At 40.1% G+C, this 15800-nt stretch overlaps 1 pseudogene across 1 annotated transcript; it reads left to right on the forward strand.

Moving 5' to 3' along the window:
- Positions 1-6778: 6778 nt before the first annotated feature.
- LOC311491515 (enkurin-like) lies at positions 6779-8892 on the forward strand (annotated as a pseudogene). Its single transcript has 5 exons — positions 6779-6858; positions 7622-7759; positions 7817-8053; positions 8202-8348; positions 8719-8892. The product of its transcript is annotated as an enkurin-like (transcript).
- Positions 8893-15800: the final 6908 nt, after the last annotated feature.

Genomic DNA, 15800 nt, shown 5'->3' on the forward strand with positions numbered 1-15800 from the left:
TTATGCGATTGGAGGACACTAAATCCTCGTTCTGTTAATTAAGGCTCAAAGAAATATTGTGGATGAGACATAAAAAATAATAAAAATTGGCAAAAGGCATCCGTGAAGGATGCTCATGGGAAATTATTGTTTTTAAGTTAATAAGATGTTTTACTCTTAGCAGAGTGAAGGGGGATTTTAGGGATTCAAATCAAAACAAACCAATCCAAATGAACTAAAGTGCGAGGGAAGAATCTTTGAATCAGAAATCAGTTTTACACAGGGCATGAACAAAACAGAGCCCAGATGTAGTCCGTTGAAATTCTGCTTCAGCACAAGCTAACACAAACACACACACACACACACACAATCTCAACACAGCTCATGAAAGATAGAACATTATGGAGGAGCCCAGTTTCTTCAAGCTAATCAAGATAAATAGCTTCTACTGTAGCAAACTGAACTGGCTCCTTTTAACGCTTCTCTAATTTGTTATCTCAGCAGAGTCGAGCCATTAAAACAAATTGTGAACATGAAGGTTTGGATCACAGTTAAAAGCTTGAATGCAGTCACGCGATTAATGCAGTACGGTCGACAGATAAGAGACAGACTAATGACTGTGAAAGGCTGCCAGTTTTATAGCACCTTGACAGCCCACATTAACTGGGTGGTTTTCTAGCCTAAACCCTTAAACACAATTCATTTCTACAGTTAGATTAAAAAGACACACACAAATGTTGCAGAAATGACTTAAATAAAATCAAGAAACTTACTGTAGATTGTAGAATTTAGTACATAAACATATGTAAAATGTGTCGAATTACATGAAGCAGAAAATTAGCACTGATGTCAAAGCAATAATATTCATTGTACAATGATGTAAAGGGACCTGTTTTTACTGTCATATAAATTTATTTAATAACGCATTGTCCAGTCAAGTCATATTTGCATATTTCAATGTAAGACAGAAAGACTTGTTAAAAATGTGTGGTTTAACTGCTTTTCATGATGATGGACAAAACTATAAGTGTAAAATGTCCTAAATATATATGACAGAACATCTGCCATACATAATAAAGCTTCAGAATATTTTATACCAAAGTGTGATTGTGTGATTTATCCATCATGAACATACAGATAAATAATGTATTGATGTGGAAAGGTGCACATAAACTTTCAAGGTGATTGGTTAATCTGTAACATATATTAACATGTGCTTCTGAATTCCCTCATATTAACTCAACCTTTAAATATGCTTCTTCGTATAATCTATCTCAGTCAGCAGCCGCACCATTCAGGTTTGTATTTCTGGGTTCTCTGGAAGAAAATGCAATAACAAGATTTTGTGCAGCATTGCTCCCTCTAGTGGAAGAACGCCTCCACTGCATTTCCAAGAAAACGCAACACAAGATAAAACAGAACTAGTTGTTTCTTTATATCCTTCCTTGACTGCTCTGTATAAAGAAAAGACAAAAATGAACTATTATTATTAACCTTTTCTTCATTTAATTCTCCATCCATTGACCACATTTCAAAGAGCTATGATGTAGCTGATCATTAAGCAACATTTTCCGGTTCAAACTCTCCTTGAAACGGCCCAATTAGTGTATAGAGCATGCTGATCCCTCTGCCAGCCGTTAAACCCGCTTTCTTAATGAGCCGAGAGATGGGGCCTTCTCTGTGTGCCTTCCAGGTGGGACACACGCAGGTCATAAAATCAATCGGTTTCCCACCTCTCCATGTGTAGAGTCATAGTCATGCCGCTTACAATTTAATAATGATATATTTGCAAACTAAGAAAAAAACTTAGACAAGAATTTCTTAAATAATTTCTGCTAAGCTAAATTCCCTAAAATGAATAGAATGTGGTGACTGTGTGTGTTCCAAGGGCCCCTGCAGTACGCTAACTTGTCAGGGCAGGACAGAGCTCTTGGGTGGGTAAATCTGCCTCCAGTACCCTGGGGATGAGGGATTACCCTGGGCCCATTTGGCTGTTTCCAAACAGGTGAGGAGCCAGGTTAGACAAGACAGACTTTGTCGGGGTGTCCAGGGCTTATAGGATATTACTTTAAAAGCAACTTGGTGGGTGTTCCCCGGTGCTCTCTCACTGCCTTTTCTTAGTTGTTTGTTTGTCAGTCATTAGCGATGGAGTATTTTGTGTGGGTAGTGGTTCTTAATCCGAGTGGTAGTGATTATAGGGGCAGTCAATAGAAGCTAATTGTGTGAACTGCAGAGTTAATAACGCAAACACAATCAGTCAGCTTTAAATGGTGAAACAATCCCGTGTTGCTTTGCAGGATTTTCATTGTTTACGTCTAATGAATTGAAACACAAGCATCTGATAACACATAATATTTTTTGGTACTGATTCCATCACTTTTGACCAGTGTGGGTGATCGAAGTCCTCAAATGGAATTGTTCCTGGACCCACTTGTCAAGCGTACACCCAATCTAGGCCAGGTACTTTGTGTGCCTTAATAAACTCCTAATAACTGGGAAGCATTGTTTATTTTCTGTTTCTCTGGCCCTGGGGCCACACAAATTTAAACCCTCTGGCACTGCGGCTTTGCCTCAAAGCCTCACATATCCGCTAAATACCGCCAGAGATCAGAGACTTTTCCTCGACCGTCCCTTTCATTAATGTTTGGGTTGACCTGGCTCAGCCTCTCTAGCACTAGTTTCATTCACTAATGGCGGATCGGCTTCTCAATTAAACGCCATTTGTAGTGGAGTTCTATCCTTCATAACGACCGTCATTGAATGTCTCATGCTTTCACTCCTAGCTATTTGCATGTAATTCAGGATTTGTACCTTGTTTTGCTGATACTTTTACCAGCCTGGTTAAGAGCAGCAATTTGGTGCTGAAAAATACAAGGAGTATGAATATCTCTAAAATATCAATGTAAAGCTAGAGCTCTGTCAAAATAGAGAATACATAAGCACTTGAATAATAGACAAAGAATAATATTGATTAACAAGCTAAATTCAAATAAACATGGCAGTCTGGTCTTTTTTGTTGTGCTAACTCTTTAAAAAGTTCTCCGTGTTTGCAGTGGCAAACAAATGCTTTAAAAAAGATTTGATAGTATTAGCTCTGAGTATTTATAATGTGGATTTGGGTTCTTGTGGATAATCACATCACCACCTAGTGGAGCTTGTCATTTTAACAGCGGCAGCATTTCTGCTCTTAGTGAAGGGCAGTCTACAGTATGACTGGAAAAAATATATAAAAATCCTGCCATGTATGTCACCTTCTAAGGTATTTTTATGCTGGACATCTCAATGAGCATCAAAACATCCCTACTCAATTATCACCAACTGTCACTGATATTCATATCAAGGCCAGATTTCCCCTGTTTGCTCAGGGAACATCCCATTCAAGCAAATGTGTTTGCTCACACTCTCAAGACATGTGAGCTGAGGAATGAAATATCAAACAGGACAACTGTTTAATGGGATGCACGCATGCACACACGGCCACATGTGCACACACACACACACACCCACACACAAATATGAATGCAAGTGAATCTGTGAAGCTACACTGCATGACTTAGACTTCATACCTAAATGATAATTAGTCCTCTGTCATTCCTGCTGAATGACTGTGTAGGTTTTGCATTAATAATTTGTGAAGGAGAGAGTGACAAAGGGAGTGGGAGATGTGTCCTGTTGTGTTCTGGGATAGGGGACGGCTAGATTACCCATGTGCCAGGGGAATCTAATGCAATTACGAGTGTTTGCTTACACCATGTGTCCTCTTCCGTCTGCGCAGTGGCTTCGGGACTGCACCCGCCGCCATCCTCCCATTCAGCTCTCTTGTTTGTTTTCAGTATTTACACCACCACCACCACCACCACCACTAGTCCCCCTTCTCATTTGCCCCTGCTTTGAATATCACTAATTAAAGTAAACCAATAAGGTTGGGGGAGGGCAGAAAATAAGATGTGTTTGAAGACCAGATTGAACTCTACCGGCAACTCAGAAGTCAAAAGAGACATTGTGGGGGTTGTTGTCTCTCTCTATGTGTGTATGTGTGTGTGTGTGTTTCTGGCAAAATATACATTATTTATAATGCAAGAAAGGAGGCCACATAGGGAGACAGGAGGTTTGTTTAAGAGATTAGCGATGGCCTGCTTATTAGCTTTAGCTCTCATTCCCAGTCATTTGCCTATTCTCCCATGCCATGCACAAAGAAGTAGCCAGATGATTGATTAAAATCCATTCATTTAGTTTTAGTCTAACTTTAGTCTGCACATCAGTGTATCTATAGATAGATAGATAGATAGATAGATAGATAGATAGAAGTTCAAACATCAATATGTAATTATTTTTGGATTGAAATGTTGCCCTTTGCACTAAGCAGGGCATCCCAGGTTTGACTTTCTTATTTTCGCGATACCCAGGGACATGGATGACATTTAATTTCTGTGTACTTAGTGCCAAGGATGATATTAAGTTAATCTGCCCATGCTCCTGTTTGCTCTTCGGGATTTGGGAAGTATAGGCAAACACGAATCACACAGAGCGACTCCGGCTAAGACGAGGGGCGACAGGGAGACTTCTGCTAAAGCGACGGAGCTGAGGTGGTGGCAGCGAACTGTTGGCTCTCTCAGTGTGAGGCTGCAAGAATAACGTCCACGTCCAAACCTCCCCGGTTAGGATTACATATTTGATGTTTGATCCGTTGCTAAAGTTTAAATCTGTGTGTTTTGCTGGCAGAGGAGTTGACCTTGCAATGTGAACCTTCTTAAAAACTAACTTCCCCAAAGGCACTCAGGATTTCTGCTAACACGAGAAGAGCTCAGCGGGAAGGGGTCACATTGGTAAGGAATAAACACTTGGATCACAAAAGGAGACAAAGCTGCAGGTGGAGGATACATTCACCACAGCAGCATTATAAAGTCCCAACCTGCATTTTCATTTAGTTAGTAATGATATATATAACATAATATATAATGAAATTTAATTTGAATATGTTGATAGTTGTAATCCTGCAAAAATCCTGCAATAACTACTGTACTAAAATCAGAATTATGACCAAGTCCCTATTGACAGTGACTTTGTACAGTCACCTCACTCAGCATTTAGCCTGATTTGTGAACTGAAATGCACCTTGTACGTGCCCACACTTGCCACTTCATTAGGTACACTACTGAAAGAAATGTGTTTTCAAATGTGATTAAATTACCGACAGAAGCTGAACATTATAGCAGTCATGAAGGGAGATTTAGTGCAGGACTGTTATAGAGTAGATATAGTGGTTTCACTAGTATACCTAACGGGTATCGTATCAGGTGTCGTGAGTGTATATTACACAAAAACTTTTATTTATAATTAAATGCAGCATCACTGGTATCCAGCAGGCCTGAAAGCTTTGCAGCACCTACTACTCCTGCATGGATGTTCACCTGTTCCATACTTGCTGCTGTTGAGTCCGACAGACACTATACAGCTTACTAGTTTTTATATAGCAAGGAGTAGTTTGCACGCAGTGGAAACAGCAGTTCCACTACCAAAACTGCTGGAGATCCTGTAGCTACTTTTATCACTGAACAAAGCCTTCGTCGGGCCTTGCCAAGAGGGCGACGGGTCGACTGAACTCGGTGAGTGAGTGACTACATTTCATTTTGTGGCAGTTATTGATTTAAAGTTAGCACTAGCTCCTAGGACTGTTCGAACGGTGAAAAACGTTTTCATTAGCTAAGCTAACATGCTAATGTTAGACACATTTTGGCTACAGACAGGTGGCAAAAGTATTCACATTCTGTACTTAAGTAAAAGTACAGATACTTGTGTAAAAAAATACTCTGGTAAAAGTAAAAGTACTGATTCAACTCCTTTACTCAAGTAAAAGTAAGAACAGGCTCTGAAATGTAAAAGTAAAAAGTAAAAATGATTTTGACATTAATTAAACAATTCATCCGTTGATAATTATGCAAAATGATAAAGTTCAGATGTCCTGCATGAGCATCTGGATAATTTTTAATAATACACTGAGGGTTATTGGGTTGTTGTTTTTAAACCGCTAGCTAGCTATAATAAAAACAATGTGTTCCCCTAGCATTGCTAACGTTGTAAACTAGCTTCCAAAAAATCCTCAAAAAGCTAATGATAGCAACAGAAACCACACCATACCTGAATTTTTTTTTTTTTTTCAGATTAGACCAGTACTTCTCAAATTGTGGGGTCAGGTGGACTTTCAGTATTACTGTCTTTATTGATGCTTGAACGATAAACAAGCCTCCAGTCACTAGGTGGCAGCAGAGCTCAAACTAATCAACAGGCTGCCTGTTCACCCAGTAGAAGAAGAACACAGGAAGCGCATCATCGACTTTCCTTCCGATGTCTACTCATGTCAGGTCCGATCATGTCACGTCTTTTACGTCTTGTCATTCGTGGATGTTAAAAAAGTAACGAGCCTGTTTTTCCAATGTAAGGAGTAGAAAGTACAGACATTTGTGTACAGATGTAGGGAGTGAAAGTAAAAAGTCGTCAGAAAAAGAAATATTCAAGTACAGATACCTGAAAAATCTACTTAAGTACAGTATTTGTACTTCGTTACTTCCCACCTCTGTATAACATAGGCCCTTTTTAGATACGACAGAGCGACGTAATAACGTATTTTACGACCGTACAAGAATGCAACATTTGCTCTCTGGTTGCCTGGCAACTAGTCTGCATTTTTTTGTTGTCAGACTAATTTTTAAATAATGCTGGCTCAATCAGTGTACCTCATTTAACTAGGGTGTCGAGTTAATCGTATAGTCCGTAGTAGTTTTGTTTGAGGTTACTGAAGATGTCTAAGGTTATTTACCCACCAGAAAGCGTCTACAGTCTTATTCCAAATGAAGAGGTTCAAATTCAAAAAGCGCCACGGTAAATTATTCTGCGTTTTCTTAGCTAGCTAGATAGTTTTAGTTAGCTTAAGAGATCAGCTGGCCAAGTCAACAAAAGACGATCTCTTTTGGGTTTAACTAAAGTACTTCTAGCCTTACTTCTATGTAACCTTAAAGCAATTAGTCAAGAAATTATTATTAGTAACTTTGTGATTTATTGGAATATTTTAAAAAATACTGCAAGTTAGAGCTAACTAATAAGTAGAAGTTTTACTGTGACTGACTGATATCATTTTAATTCACTATGAAAGTAAAAATTAAGTAATAACTTCTCCTTTCTGTTTAACTTTATAAGATAAGATAAGATAAGAAAAACCTTTATTCGTCCCACAATGGGGAAATTGCAGTTTGCAACAGCATGCAGAAATGATATAATGATAGATATATAATAATAGATATATTGCACATATTAGGAGTGCTCGTTGTGGAGCCTAACAGCAGCAGGAAGGAAAGACCTTCTGTATCTTTCCTTCACACATCGAGGGTGAAGCAGTCTGTCACTGAAGCTGCTCCTCAGTCCTGTCAGGTCACCGTGCAGGGGGTGGGACTCATTGTCCAGCATGGAGGACAGTTTGGCCAGAACTCTCCTGTCACCTAGCCTGGTCGTCACCATCCTACGTTTCTGCCCGAAATTTGATTTCGGTGGTGACGACCAGGCTACCTGTCACCCACCTCCCACACTGAGTCCAAGGGGCCCATCTGAGGAGATGTTTAAATGGTGTGATTGTTTGGTTTTTCTCAAGGTATGTGTCCAAGTTCAGGCCAGCTGTTGTCCTTGAGAACAAGTCAAGCAAAGATGTGATGAGAACGATGGGGCCAGCAAAAGAAGAGGTGCCATCTCCAGATAAATACCTCAAGAAGCATTCGAAAGAGCCCTGGCAGTGAGTTCTTATATTAGACTGTTTTATCTGCGTGTGGCTTTTTGTTTGAGTGGTGAGTTTCTTACCTTTATATTTCCGTCTTCTTTCAGAAACACAGCACTCGAGAGACACCCGTTGCACTGTGAGGAAACCACCAGTTCCTGCAAGGACTGACAACCCACCAATGAGGATTCACACCAAGAGGGACTTTGTAAAGACGGCTGTAGCAGTGCCGATGAAGCCACAGCCTACAAGTGTGGACTCAAGCAGCTCCTTGAAAACTCAGGACTTGTCCCCAAGTACATAATGAAAAAGGTATTTCCTATAGTACTGCTCGAAATATTTTTTCTAACAGCCTCGAGTGCTAAAAAAGTCATACATATGAAAACATAGAATACGTTCATGTTTACATTTAATGATAAAATTATATATTTTGGTGCCTGATTCCTTTTCCGACCTGCAGGATTATGGTGAAGTACCTGAGTACCTGCGGCAGCGCATCAAAGAAGAACGGAGGGCTCAGGACGAGTTCAACAACTTTGTTAAAGAACAGCAGGAGCAGGGAGCCATGAAACGCCTGTCGGATGAGGAGCGACAGGCCATCCTGGAGGTACTCAAAAACATGGCTGCACAATGGCAGCTCTTTCCCTAAAAACAGCAGCAGGGGATTGTACAGACATCTGACCGACTGGCAGAGGACAGGACATGAATTTGATGATTTCATGTATTTAACATTTTTAGGGAAAACACTTCTTTACATAGTTTCTGGTCAGTATTTATACTAGTTTAAAAAGAGGCTTTTATAGTACTAATATAAATATTTCTGACCCACGCTGGAGAATTAGCTCTTTAGCACTCCTCTACTGTCGACAACACCTCTGACTAATGTCTGTATACTATACAACAGCCTTGATTCCTGACAGTTAAATTATCGCCCTGCCTGTCTTGTGACATTGATCGGTTTCCTTTCTTGAATCCAGGGCCTGAAGAGGAACTGGGATGAGCTGCATCGTGAGTACCAGGGCCTCTCTCTCTTCATCGACACACTGTCAAAGAAAGCCCACAAGGAGCACCTTGAAGAAGCAATGAAGCAGCTGGAGAAGGACATCAACATTTTTGAGAGATTCAAAAACATCTACATACCCAATAATTAGGACATTAGTGTCTCGGAATGAAAAGCACTTTCCGCTTTATTCAACAGGCCATGCTTAACCTGGGCAGAGGTGAGCTGAAACCCAAAATTCAGTCTTTGAAGAATCAGCTATCTGTTTAAAACAGATATACTTATACCACTGCTCTGGATATGAGTGCTTGGTTATTTGTAATGCTGCACTTTTAAAATACCATGTTTACTGTTGGCACTGTTTGACATGCAAGTTTTCATGAGTGATCGGTGAGAGTGTCTGCAATAATGTTCTCATAGTACAAGTACTGACATTGTGGTTAAAAATGTCAGATGCAAGATTTTTGGGCCCCAAGTTTAATAAAACTTTGAAAGAATGTACTTCTGTGTAGTGCTTTTTATTTTCTTAATTTAAAATGTGTAGTAAGCAGAATAAATAGGCAAAGCAATTTTTAAGGTAAATCAACTTGGAGGTTAGTGTATTCAGCTTTAACTTTTGAGTGGGATAAATGGGCAAAGCAATTGATATTACTAATGATTCTGAGTAAAACAAACCTGGTATTAAGTGTATTGAACTCAAAATAACAATGTCACCATCCACTCAATTTTTAAGTTAAAGTTTCACACATCACACATTACTTTTAGGGCAACCGTTTCCTAAAATGTTTTAAGTAAACTCACCTTATCCAGGTTTACAGTGTAGTATCAGCAATGATCACAATGCAATTGGTTCCTTACAGGGAGGCATACAGTCGTATGGCCCGGGGGACAAGCGACCTCCTCAATGAGCTTGTCTTTCTGACTATGGTGTTGTGTATAGGGTGGTGAACATTGTTCATGATGGACTGATTTTGTTCAAGGTCCTTGCATCTGCCACTGATGTCAGGGACTCCAGTCTAATTGCGACCCCTCACATACTGCAATTGTGATTTAATATGCGATTTTTTATTTATTTTTTATTTTATCCTCTTTTCTTCCCAACAAAACATAATGAATGATTTAAATATGAACAACACAATATTAGATACATTTAGTGTAAAATGTTCTTTCCCATACGCTGGGCCTATTTGTTAGAATTAAATTAAAAGATGTATGACTTGAAATAAATGACATTTTTATTTAACTGCTCATTACAGAAACAAAGGCATGCACTGTGCAAAATTTACAGTCTTAAAAATAATTTTGGTCACCATGCATCATATCTTTGGCTATGAACTTGGTTCATGCCCGAGTGATTTCTCCGTGCCGTTTTGAATTACGTTCATATGGAGTGACACTTTCAAACATTTCATTCAGTGATCCCTGTCTTGAGGTATTTGGCTTGTCTGGCGCACTGGTGCTCAGCATTTTGGCCATACAACTGTCATACATTGATTTGTGGTATTTTTTTAAGTGCTGGAACAAGTTTGTAGTGTTACCCCGTGAAGTAGCAACGGGAGCACGGCATGCTCTGCACAACAACTGACGCTGCGCAGCATCTTCTTTTTTGAAACCAAAATAGTTCCACACCACCGACGTGCTGTTCCTCTTCGAGACTAAAGTCTGAGCTGTGTCAGTTTCTGACTGTTCCGTCGAGCCAGAGGCCATTGCGCAACAGGTTAAAGGGCAGCATGAATGTTGATGCAGCCGAGTTCTCCACTCTTTCGCTCGCGTCACGTGACCACCTTGTAATCGCGCAAGTTTTATCATATCGCGATATTATCGCAAATGCAATTAATCGTTCAGCCCTACAGCACACCACAGCTTCAGCAGCAGAAGAGGGCACTGGCAACGATAATCTGATAGAACATGTCCAGCAGCTTCCAGCAGATGTTTGCTCCTGAGGAATAAGAGAAGACCTTTTTCGTGTACTGAGTCTATGTTAGCCAACCAGTCCAGTTTGTGATCCAGATGTAGACCCAGATACTGATAAGTCTGACCCACCTCTACACACTCCCCGTTTATGTTTATGAGCTCCAGGTAGGGTCTGGTCCTCCACTGCCATCTCTTCGGAAGGTGGTTCACTCTGCAACACGAGTTGTTCACCAGATTCTTGTACACCTGCTCTTGTCCATCCCTGATACATCCCACAATTGCAGTGATCTGAGAACTTCTGCATATGGCATGACTCTGTGCTGTGCTTGAAGTCAGACTTAACCAAGATGACTCTCGGTGGCAGATCCTCATGTGTGCTGTTGAATGAAGTCATACATTAATCACTTGCAGTAGAGGCAGCTATCTAATCTAATCTAGGTGTGGATTTAACACACAAATACACACTGAGTTTGTATATTAGTCCTGTTTAGGGCTCAGGTTGTCTCCTCTGGTGGAGCCGTAAGTTTCTCTATAAGAAAGACTTTTACCTCAAGTTAGGGTCCTCATTAGGCACATCTTGCAAGTGGATCCTGTTCTCGGGGCCTGCAGGCCGAACCAAGATGACACCTGGTGGCAGTGCATCACTTACCCTGTTGAAAACACACAATTAATTACTTGCAAGCAGCCGTCTCTTGATGACCCTGATGAAGGATGAATTTACACTTACTTGTCTTCAGTTTGAGTCCCTACATCAATCCTTTTTTGGCTAATGGTTGCTTCAGGTTCATTGCTACGAAAAATAAAGCTCACATCGTTGAGTTTTTCACCAAAAAGCAGAGTACACAAACATGCAATCAGCCAAATCAGGCATATATCACCCGCTGGGTCCACTGAGGCTGGAGGTGTCGTTTAGGTAGCTTTGGGTAATGAAAGGATGCTTGAGGATACCACTAGGGGTGATCCTGTCCTTCTCATCCCACTGGAGCATCGCCTTCAGCAGCTCGACACACTCCCTCCTCTCATCGGCCTCTCTCGGGTTGTGTCTCTCCAGGCGCACCTGGTTTAGGAAACATTTGGAGAACACAACTGTGGGTCAAGTCCTTCCAAAAGCTTGAATTATACACGATGAATGTACAACCCTTTTCAGCACTTGGGTACAGCTTCATCAAACACTTACCATTTTTGCTTCGTCCAGTGTGCGGAACTTGCAACTTCTGTCGTTTAGTGAATCTAGTGAATTCAGTGATCATAATTGGCCTGGTCCAGGCAGTACTCCTCAGGTGTCTAAATGAAGAGAAAATTCAAAATATTTTAAATACTGAATTAGAAAACCATTATCTCATTAGGTAAAGAAAAGGCAATGATAAAATAGCAGGCAAAAATGTAACAGCTTGTGTATCGTACCTTCAGCCACCACTGATCATCTATTTTCTTATAAAACAAAGGCGTTTTTCCCTTGTTTCCCTTGTAGATGCCCCGGTGGTGGACCCAGGAGATCAGTGATGAGTTTGAGCTGCACACATAGCACATCATCAAGTTAGTCATGAAGCTTTGGTCAGGTCAAATAAATAAAACACTGATTTGACTGATCTTGTCTCATCTCCTAATCACTTTACAGCTACAGGACATTACTTACTACGTTGTATTCAGTGTTCGCTGGAAAGAGTCTAGCACCAATGTCAGCCATTACACAGCCCAGTGACCAGATGTCAATGGCTTCTGAAAATGGCAACCCCAGTATGATTTCTGGTGCTCTGATTGGAAAAAAACAAAAACATAATTAATGAAGTAAGTTACATTTGAAACTTAACAAAAAACTGAACAAGAACAACTACAGAACTCCATCAGTACAAAATATGTAAGTAGCACTGAAGTGAAGTAGCACCTGTATTGAGGTATCTGGAGAGTCTTTCCTGGCATTGCTCGCCACCTGTAAATAGCTAAACCAAAGTCTATAAGTTTAATCCTTAAGGGCTGCCGCATGTGATCCACCATCATGATGTTGTTTAACTTCAGGTCTCCGTGGATCACACCAACACTCGAAAGCTACGGCCATCTGTAAGTAACAAGGGTCACATCAACATTGATACTGATGCTCCATTTATAGGAACTGTTTGTTTAAAGGAACTTTTTTGAAACTTAGAAATAAACAGTACTTCTCCAACCATGCCCAGACCCCTGTGATACCTGTACCCCTGTTTAACATGTTCTGACAATGTGCAATCAAAATGAACAGTGTCTCACCTCCCTCTGTGCATGTATGATCTCTGTAAAAACCTTTACTGTCACAATGTCGTAAGTTTCCTCATTCACACACGCCAGCACTGTCCCGAAGCTGCCTTGTCCCAGGATTTGCACCAACTCGTAGTCCTTTGGGATTGGGAAGGTGCTTTTTGAGTCGCTTTCGAGGGAGTGACTGTGAAGAGCTGGAGTAGTGCATTTTTCTTTTGTCACGGATAGCTGGAAGAGAAACATGGACAAAAGAGAGGACCAAGCCATTTCATTTTATGACTCTACATAAACACATCTGATAAACTATCTACAAGACTACATGTTTTGTATAGGAATATGCACCACTAATGCACAATAATTGTTATTATTCATATATAGACCGGGGATGATTGTAACACAATCACCAAAAGCACCTAAAACTACTTTTTTTTTAGCTACATGTCTGAAACTTTTAGGCAAAGTACCCACATTTGTCTACTACAAATGGCAACAATTTAAATTTCTTAAACTATATCACAGACTTTGTGAGATGATGACAAATACAAAGTGGTCATTTGTTACAACCTACCCCACTGCTGGGGTAGGTTGTAACACATACTGGGGTAAGTTGTAACAGGTAGACAAAATGCACAAAAACTAAGGGTACTACAAGTGATATGCCACAACAACAGTTTTATTGTAAATGAATGACTGCAACAATACAATATATGTGCATGTGCATATTGTGTGCGTTTGTGTGTGCATGTCTGTACGCGCACATTCATATGGGTGTGTGTGTGTGTGTGTGTGTAAGTGTGTGTGTATGTGTGTGTGTGAGTGAGAGCAAATTAAATGTATGTGTTGGTATTTATTTAACGTTTACCTGATTTTAAATATTTTATTCATCATTCTTTATTCATCATTATTATTTATTATTATTATTTATTTATTTTTATTTATTCACAAACATTAAATTGAGTTTGCATGAAAGGTCCTATAGAAATTAAGAGGTCTTGAATCTTGCCTTTTCTACCCTGTTCTCAAGACGCTAATCCATCGTGCTCACCTCACGTGGAGTTAGCCCATAGTATATATCGGCTGCCTGGCTTATATACTGTGACAAAGTCTCCTCCTGCTCCCTGTTGAAGACCTGGTGAGGACTGCAGTATCCTACACGAGGAAGGTCCCTCGATCCCTGGTCTTTCAGTTCTTTATATTTCCGCCAATATCTGTTCAAGGTGACATGGCAGATTCCTTGGGATTTTGCCGCTGCCCTGACAGACTTTCCTTTCCTAACTTCCTCTGCTGCTCTTTTTAAAACATTGGCATCGACTCCACGATTTGTTTTTCTAGGCATTCTGTAGAATTAATAAAATCACAAAAATGTTCTTAGTTGTATATAAGGGGATGGTTGTAACACTTTCAAAACACGTGTTTCAACCTACCCCGCCACTGTCAGCCATTGTTTAGCTAGCTGTATTAGCATGGTGCTTTGAAATTAGCAGGAGGTTGATACACCATTCTTTACTAGAGAAACTACAGTTTGACCTGATATAACTCATACAACATCATCTACAACGGTAGAGGTACTAAACAAAATATTATCTTGTTATTTTTTTTTACTGTCTTACCTCAGAATTCAATTTTCTGTTTTAGCTTCTGGAGAGATCGCAAGACTGACTGGAAAATCTCCACGTGTGATTGTTAAGGAAGCCTGAGGACACTGAAAATGTCACATGACCCCTATCTTATCCCTGATTCGTGGAATTGGTAGTGTTACAACTCTCCCTGTGTTTCAACTATACCCGGTCTCCCCTACATAAGAAAAATGAGATTGTAATATTTTCTTCTCTGCTTGGGCATTGGAGGCTATCTGGAGCTTCAAAATGTTTGCTGCCTAATACAGAACAGTAGAGCTACTTACTTCGCTAAAAGTGAGGTTGTTTCAGATTGAGTTGAACTGGTTTGAAGATGAATGTCGTCGATTCGTTGCTGTCCTCGATACTTTTGATTGTACAAAAGCCCCTTTTGAAGATGCATTTAACATTTGTAATAAACCTTTAGTTGTACAAAAGCACTTAAAAACTGTTCATGTTCTGTTCATGTTAAATAGTTGTGCAGTGGGTGTGCCTGTGTGTCAGAATAATGAAAATCAATTACCGGGCCTTGACATCTTTGAAACGTGGATAGACAGACAGTACGTTGCTTGACTGCTGTGCGTCGAGGACCATGTTGCGGTGGAAGTCAAATGTCAGCTTCATCTTCTTCTTGATTGTGTCCTCATCAGCTATATGTTTAATCAGTGTGATGGATCTTCACTGAGGACAGTCTGTAGTCTAGGACAAACTGGGGCTCTCGTCTGGCAGCTGGTCCTCCAAGTCCATCCAAGATGCTACGCAATATCAAAAAAACACCATATTTTGACAACCATGTAAACATACAGGCAAAGAAAAAAAACAACAACAAAAAAAAACAATGTTTAGCGTTACCTCCATATGATGCTTGTCTGTCTCTAGCAGTGGATCTCTGAATACTTTTAATCCTCCAGGCCGCTCTCTGCATCATAATAATGCTCCTTGGAGCGTGAAAGGATAACAAAAACAGACACTCCATTCATGAGATTCTTTTAAAGTTAAGTGATTTTGGACACAACAAAATAGGAGGGACATTTCGAATATGAATCCACCACTCCTCCCTCTCTGCTCTCTCGTCCTTCCTGTAGCCCACTCTAACACATTTTTGAAAAAGACTGTGGGGTGAAAACAACGCCATCTCAGCCATAGTTCCACATCTGCAGCTTAAAAAGACTCATGTATGCAGAGCAATTATGTCCATTTTATTGTGCGAATAGTATTTCTGTGAGATAGATTAGATAGAGAAATATTCAAAAAATGAGTCATAATGACCACTTAGTCATTCATTCATCTTCTGTAA

This window comes from Chelon labrosus (genome assembly GCF_963514085.1).
Source record: "Chelon labrosus genome assembly, chromosome: 8".
Lineage (NCBI taxonomy): Eukaryota > Metazoa > Chordata > Actinopteri > Mugiliformes > Mugilidae > Chelon > Chelon labrosus.